Here is an 8,218-nt window from a genome sequence, read left to right on the forward strand (position 1 = left end):
GCCCACTCCAGGAATCAGGTAGCCTGGCACAGCTAAGATGGGAGAGGATCAGACCAGAGCTCCAAGGCCCTCTGATGAGGGAGGACCCCCCTTCCTGGCTAGGGAGGAAGGCAGGCGGGCGCGCCCTATTCTGGTGAAGACCTGCCCCCTGAGCCCAGCTCCTCCACCAGCAACTGTGTGGCCACGCCAGCCACGTGCACGCACGCACGCACGCACGCACGCACGCACGCACTTCCAGTAAGGAGCCTTTGGGGTGGTTGTGAGCATTCGAGTTGGTGAGGTCTGTGCGACATTCGCCCTCAGACCGTATCACTCTGAGGAGGGAAAACCAAATGAAGGGAACTGGCATGCGATGAGGCCCTGTGGAGCTCCACGCACTGCGCTGGTTGGCTTGCTGCCATCACCTCATTATAACCCCACAGCCACCTGCTGAAGGAAGTCAGTGAGAGCATGTGACCACCAGTTAGCCCTGGAGCTGGACCCGGATAATCAGAGGCTTCTTACTCCCACCCCTGGCCTTGGAATGTACGTTCCACCCACCATTCCCATAGCCTAGAGCCTTTTCAAGGGCGGAGCCTTGGGAGAGGAAAGTGTTGAGACCACCTGGACGGTATAGGGACTGAACCCAGGTAAGGCCTCTATACAAACTTTCAGATTCTTGCAGCCACCCGAGACATGCCTTGAGTGTGTAAGTTCCCTAGCTTATTAAACCTGCCCCCCCACCCGCCTGGACTGGTCTGCCTGTTTACTCGCTTTCCCCTTGCCCTCCAGGCTCACTGATGTTGTTAGAGGCATAAAGGTTTGACTCTATATCTTCCTACTAGAAATATTTTGTCAGTATAAACAACCCCTCGTTGGCACGCTTCAGGCACGGTTCTTTGATTTGTTTTGTTGGAAACGGAAAATGCTATTTATTCAGTCCGTCACTTATCCAAGGATTCCTCGTCTTCCTGATTGGAGACTAGGGTGATTAGAAGCCAAGACCGTAGGTCTCTGCCTATTGACAACCATGAGGTTACCCCAGTGCCTTCAGTGCCAGTCCAAGAAGAGCACAGGGATCATGCCAGAATTCTGCCACCATTCACCTTTCCATGTCTATGGCCCCTTCCGGCAGGAGACCCTGACCTCCCAGTAGCCTCAGTACATTTGCTTATTTGCACAGCCCTCCTGTGTAATACTCCGACCCTGCTGGGCAGCCTTTCCATTCCAATCCCCTCATCTCACAGGCCCTGGCTTCCACCAGGCCACCCGCACACTTTTTGGGCAGGCTCACAGACCACCATGCTACCCTCGGTGTTCCGCCCTCCTCGGAAGGAAGGGGGAGGAAAAAGGGCTAAGCAGCAGTGTTCCATGGCCAACGTTGCTCAGACTCAGCCACCTCTGCAGGGGCTCAAACTCCACTGGCAGAGAAGCTGCAGGGAGATGCTGGCACCTGGAAGGCCAGGTCCATGCTGGGAGGAGAATGCTGACAGGAGAGACCGCCCTCCAAAGGGCCATCCTGAGCACACTGTGAATGTCCTCCTATGGGAAGAAGTGCCTCAGGGGCGGGAGCGCAGAGGTCAGGAAATGGCTACTGGGCTCATGGTCTGGGTGACACTATCCTTCTGCCTTCCCCACCCCCGCCCCGGTTGCATCTCCCTGACGGGGATGTAAAATGGACTTGACAAACTACGGAAGTTTTTTGAGGATTAAATGCCCTTGGGGCCCTGAGCCCAGCGTGTGACAGGCAGGCACACATTGATATTTCTCTCCCCCTCTTTCTCCCTCCCTTCCCCCGTCTCTAAAAGTAAAAAAAAAAAGAAAAAAAATCTTAAAGAAAATATCAACCCTGCGCCCTGCCTGGTCAGTTGGCTAGAACGACGTTCGCGAGTTCGATACCCGGCCAGGGCACGTGCCCGGGTTGCAGGTTCGATCCCTGGTCAGGGAGCATATGAGAAGGCAACGGATCGATGTTTCTCTCTCACAGCTCGCTCTCTCTCTCTCTCTGTCTGTCTCTCTCTCTTCCTCCCTCCCGCTCCCCCTTCACTCTCTAAAAGCAATGAAAAAATGCCCTCGGTTTAGGATTAAAAAAATCAGTCATGCAACATGCCATACATAGTAACCAAAAAGGAGAGTGTAGTAGACAACAAACAGTCCCTCAAAGTTGCCTGTGTCTTAATCCCCAGGATTTGAGAATACATTGCTATAGGGAATTAAAGTTACAGGTGACACTATATGGCCTCTAATCAGTTGACCTTAAAGTACCTAGATTAGCCTGGATTATCTAACCACATAAATTATGAAACGTGGAAGAGGGAGGCAGAAGAGTGGGTTAGAGAAGTGCCATGTGGGAAAGACTCAAGCCACCACTGTTGGCTTGGAAGATGCAGGAAGGGGCTAGGAGCCAAGGAACCTAGTGGCCTCTAGAAGCTGGGGATGGCCCTCAGGTTATAGACAGCAAGAAAGTGGGACTTGTGTCCTGCAACCACAGGGAACTGAACTCTGCCAATAGCCCAACTAAACAGGAAAGGGATTATCCCATAGAATCTCCAGAAAGGAATGTGATTCCGGTCTGGCAAGGCCCATACCAAACTTCTGGCCTACAGAGCTGTGAGATGATAAGTTGACGCTGTAAATTTGTGCTGACTTGTTGAGACAGCAATAGAAAATGAATACAAAGACAAAAATCCATATGATCATCCCGGTAGAACCAAAGAATAACGGCAGCTGCGGCCCTTCAAGGGGCGACAGGTAGAAAAGTGTCCACTTGGCTTCAAATACTCGCGTGTCTGTGAAACACAGCCAAACGCACCTTCTAATCAGGGCGCACTCTACTGGAAATGCAGAAAGGAATCTGCTGCAGGAACTTCTGGGGGGAAGCGTAGGGCAGGGAAGGGCCCCACGGCCTTCTCTGCCAGGACCTTCGCCACTTGGGATGGACAAGAGAGCCTGGGGCTTGGGTGGATGCAGGCCCAGCTGGGAGGACACTGGGACTCCAGCACTTGGGGACCCTCCCCCGCGCCCCCCCCCCACACGAGTGGAGCTGCCCCCACCTCCCTTCTCCCCACCCACTGGACCAGGGGTTGGGGAGCCCCTCTGGCCAGGGTCACGGCATGGGAGGATAAAGGGACTGAGAGAGGGTACATGGTGGGGTTCTGGTGGCCTCAGGCAATGTCCCTCCACAGAGCCCGCCCTCTTCCCTGTGGCCTTTCTCAGAAGAAGGCCACCGCCCGGGTCAGAAGCTTGACCACGGCCTGGCGCTCACCACACAAGACAAAGCACAAGGCTTCTGTCTCAGGGGCTGCCTCGCTGAGGCCCTCCGGTGACAGAGGACTCCAGGCGCCGCCCCTCCTGCCCCCTCTTCCCCCTGCCAACCCCCCTCCCCCAGTGGCTGTCCACTGGCTGTCCACCCCAGGACCTCACCCACCTAGGCTGCAGGCTCGCTGCCCCTGCCCCTGCCCCTGCCCCTGAGTGCACCCGGTGCACGGACTGTCCCCACCAAGGTCCGACCAATGGGAAGCAGCAGGTAGGGGAGGTCCTGCAGCCGCTAATGGGCAGAGGGTGGGGCTGTCTTGGCTCCCCCCATCATTGGTGAGGACGCAAATATGGTGGTCACAGGGAAGCGGGCTGGAGTCTGGGCCCTGCGTGCGCTTCGCGGGGCAGAGGGGCTCTTCTGTGAGGTCGCGGGGAGGATGGGAGCCTGGCACGGAAGCTGTGGTTTTTTGAGCAGGGTTGCAGCCCTGGAAGAGGTTGGCGGCTCCACCCTACCAACACCATGATTCTGGCATTTCCTGCCTCGTGGACAATGTCCTCTGACTGCAAAGTAGGGAGACCAGGCAAGGCCTGGTACAAACACCGTAGAGACACAATCTTTGACCAAGCGGGGTTTATTCCAGGAATGCAAAATTGGCTTAATATCTGCACACCGATTGTTATACGCGATGATAAAAGTAAAGGTGGGTGGGGCCGGGGGCGGGGAGGCGAGCGCCCTAATAGTTGCCCAGAAAAGGACCTGACAAAACCGAACACCCGCCCGCGATTAAATAAACACACACACACAAATAACTTTCAACAAATTTGGGATGGAAGGGAATTTCCTCAGCCTGGTAGTGTCTATATAAGCTCGCCGTGTGCATAGTAGTCAGCGGTGAAAGAATGAATGTTCTCCTTAATATGGGAAAGAATGCCAGATGTCCGCTTTTGCCTATTCTATTCAAAATAGAATAGAATAGTATACTGGAGGCTCTAGTCGGTGGAATGAACCCCATGCCCCACCAAAATAAAACCATCCTGAGGGGAAAGGAGGGACTAAAACGGTTTTTATTCACAGGTGACATGATCCTATATGGATAAATTCCCAAGAAATGACAAACTTCTTTTGTGACGTATGCAGGGGAGGGTGGGATACAGCCTCTCAGTGACTGCTCATCCTCGGTAATATCCTCTTGGAAAGCAGCCCATGTCCGCTCCAACATCAAAGACAGTGGTTAACAGGCACCCACCCGCCTGAGGTCATTTTAGCAGGCCAACACTGCAGCAGGAGGAGGCACTTCATGTCTCCAGCTTCCCCACACTGTCCCCCAGTGGAAAAGGCAGGCCCGTCTCAACAGCGCATGTGCCTAGTGTCTGCGTGGAGAGGCAAGTGTCGTTGGCTGGGGAGCGCTCCCCAAAGAGTAGGTGGGTGGGGTGCGGTGGGAAGGAAAGCATGGTGCCCGCAGCAGTAATTGACCCATCGATTGAGCTTTGGGCATGAGCAAGAGGGAAGCTGAGGCCACCCGAGCAACCAGAGGACTGAAAGGCAGAAAATGGTGCCTAACGTAGCCCCTCTGGGAAGCCCAGCTGAGCAGAGGAATCCTAAAGTGGGAGAGCTGGCGCCAGCCTCTTCGGGGAGCATACATAAGCTCGGGGGACAGGGGATGTCTCCCAGAGAGAGCTACCTGAGCTCAGGCGGGGACAGTGGCACAAGTGGGCCTCTGCTCAGCGAGGAGGGGGAAGGGTGACTGAGGCAGGGTTACACAATGATGCCCCAGCCCTCCCCCTTCCCCATTCCACCACAACACTGGCCCAAAAGAGAGCAGACTTTCTCACTCTGGTGTGATGAGCTCCTCAGAGGCCCTGGCAGGGCCCACCCTGGCTCCTGTAAAAGCAGAGATAAGGAGACCCCCTGGACACCTGAGCGACCGAACGCAAAAGCAGTGACAACAAGACAGGGGAGGAGCATTCATCAAAGAACATGTGACTCAAAAACCAAGATGGCAGCAGGACAGCCAAGTGAATGTTCAAGAACAGAGTGGAGGGGAGGTTTCTAATATCGACTCTAGAGACTAGGACAAGGCAGTATTAAGCTGAGAGCAGAGTGGACAGCAATCCCCTCCAGCTCAGGGATAAATAAGATCAGCAGCATGACACAGAAGGTTCCAGCCGTGTTCCTCTCCTTTGAAGGTACTGCTGGAGCAGGCGTTAATAATAGGATGTGTAGAAAGCGGAGAATTATCATTCACCTTTGATCTGATGTTGAGTTCGAGACCAGGGCAAGTGTTCATCTCTGCATCTGGATTTGTCTCCGCACCACTGCCAGGTCACATACATACCTTTCATCCAGCCAGTTGGATCGACACAAAACTCTCCTGATGGTGACTTTTGGCTCTGTGTCCTGACTTTTGGCTTTAAAAGTATTTTCTGACGTATATTTTTTGTTTCACCAGTGGGCCTCTTGCACAGATGAACTTCCCTCCTGGCCTTACAACCCTGGCCCCGCCACTGCGAATGTAGAAGCTCACAAAGGTAGCTCCACTCCCATCCCATTGATTCCAAAACAATCCTAGGCCTCAGTCCTTTCCCCACGAGGCTGGATCAGACAGAGGGCGGGGATCTCTAGTGGATGATTGGGTCATCTAGTGTTACGGAAAGCCAGACTCAAGACACGATTCAGGGAACGGAGTAAGCCTTTATTCACACGCGCGGGCTCAGAGGAGGCAGTCTCCAAATTCTGAGCCCCGAATCGGGGCTAGATAGGGGTTTATAAGCCCTAGCATTCCGGCGGGAAACGGATGGGCTTCCCAGGTGGGGGAAGGGATTAGCATTCAGGTGGGAGATTGATGAGATTGATGTGCTACCCAGGCGGGGGAAGGGATGTGAAAACGGGCTACAGGAACAGATAAGCAATGATTAACAGTTAACCTGGGAGGGGTCTCTGGCTAGGCTGTTCCTCTTAAATCATCTTGCCCTTATCATTCCCCCCCGTTGATGCTAGACGAGATTGGCCTGAGTCTTAGCATCATCACACAAGCCACGGTGGTCACTCTGTTGGGGTTGGGTCGGGAGTCTTTGGTATCGGTGATGCTGGAGGAGCAGCACTCGAGCAGCGGCTCGTCTGGTGACCGCGGTCTCTAGGTTATTAATGAGGGTGCGCAGCAGCCAGGGTCCTAGACTTATTCCTAAGAGGAGTAATATCAGGGGGCCTAGGAATGGAGCCAGCCAGCGGAGCCAGATTTGGGTATCTAAGCTCCATGTCCCTTGCCCTGACTCTCGGTAGCGCTTCGCACCATCTTTCAGCTCCTTAACCTTCTGGGTTAAGATTCCAGCCTAGGAATAGGCAAGTCCCCCCTTTTTCTGCTGTGAGGAGATCTAGGGCTCGCCTATTCTGCAGGGATCATGCCTTGGTTGCCGACTAAGATGGTTGGTCACTACTCTGGGGTGGGATCAGGTCTCTGGTTCCTCGGGTAGAAGACCCTCTGTCCTTCAGTTCTCTTCAGCCGGACTGTGGGGGCTCCCTTCGAGGTGGAGGTTCGGTGGCTCCGAAGTCCTGGCTCGTCTGGATCTGCTGCTGCCTTGGCTCGAGTGTAGTGGATCCAGGGGGTTATTCCTGTAACTTTAAGGGCAGTAGGGGTGGTTAATAGTACTAGATGTGGGCCCGTCCAAATGGGTTGGAGTGGTTCCTTTTTCCAATCCTTTACCCATACATACTGGCCTGGACGGAAGGGGCGTGCTGGCCTCCCTCGGGGTTTGGGTTCCTGGCCCAATTGGGCCCCGTAGATCCTGTCTAGGGTCTTACCCAACTGTTGTAAGTACTGGGTCTGCTGTAACTCCCCCTTCTGTCGAAGGTCATTGGGACTTCCTATTCTAGTTATAGGTGGGGGTCTTCCAAAAACCAACTCATAGGGAGTATACCCCGAGGGGTTCGGGGCATTCCTAACCCGTAGCAGGGCTAGTGGTAACAGGTCTGTCCATGGCAGGCCGGTTTCTTGATGGAACTTAGCTAGGGTTTCCTTGAGAGTTCGGTTCATTCGTTCCACTTTACCGGAGCTTTGGGGCCGATAGGCCGTGTGTAGCTTCCAGTCGATGCGCAGGAGCCGGGCGACCTCCTGAACCACCTGGGCGATGAACGCCGGACCATTGTCACTACCAATGGTGAGTGGGAGCCCATATCTGGGTATAATTTCCCTGAGTAGGATTCGGGTTACTTCCCGAGCTTTCTCAGTTTTGGTGGGGAAGGCTTCTACCCAACCCGAAAAGGTGCAGATCAGGACCAGGAGATACTTAAATCCTCGGCTGGTCTTGACTTCTGTAAAGTCAATCTGGAGGTCCTCGAAGGGCTGGGACCCCTTGTGTTGGACTCCCGGTGGGGCCCCTTGATGCGGGGCTGCATTGTTCCTTGCGCAGGTAACGCATTGAGCCAAGGCTGTTGAGCACAGGGTTGACAGGTTGGGGAAGTAGAAATACCTTTTGAGCAAGTTTTCCAGGGAGGTCTTACCCAGGTGGGTCAGATGGTGGCAGCTTCTGACTAAATTGCTGGCCTGGCTCTGGGGCACAGTTACGCGCCCATCAGGTAACCTCCAAGTTCCCTCGGGGGTTTCTTGTCCTCCGGCCTGTTGGGCCCATTTCATTTCTGCTGGCTCATAGTCCCGACGGTTAATGGGGTTCCCCAGCAGGGGTCCGAGAAGGGAGGGCTGTACTTCTGCCATCTCACCACATACTGCGGCAGCCTTTGCTGTCGAGTCCGCCTTCTGGTTCCCGCGGGCCGGTACGGTGTCTTGTTTGGAATGGCCTTTGCAGTGGATGACGGACACCGCAGTTGGGGCCCAAACTGCTTCGAGGAGACGCAGGATTTCTGCCTTGTTTTTAATTTCCTTTCCTTCTGCTGTCAGCAGCCCGCGTTCTCGGTAGATGGCCCCGTGGAAGTGCAGGGTGGCGTAGGCGTACTTGGAGTCAGTGTAGATATTGACTTTCCGGTCCCGGG

Source organism: Pteronotus mesoamericanus, unplaced genomic scaffold (assembly GCF_021234165.1).
Source record: "Pteronotus mesoamericanus isolate MK-2021 breed Mesoamerican mustached bat unplaced genomic scaffold, CSHL_Meso_final contig_40, whole genome shotgun sequence".
Lineage (NCBI taxonomy): Eukaryota > Metazoa > Chordata > Mammalia > Chiroptera > Mormoopidae > Pteronotus > Pteronotus mesoamericanus.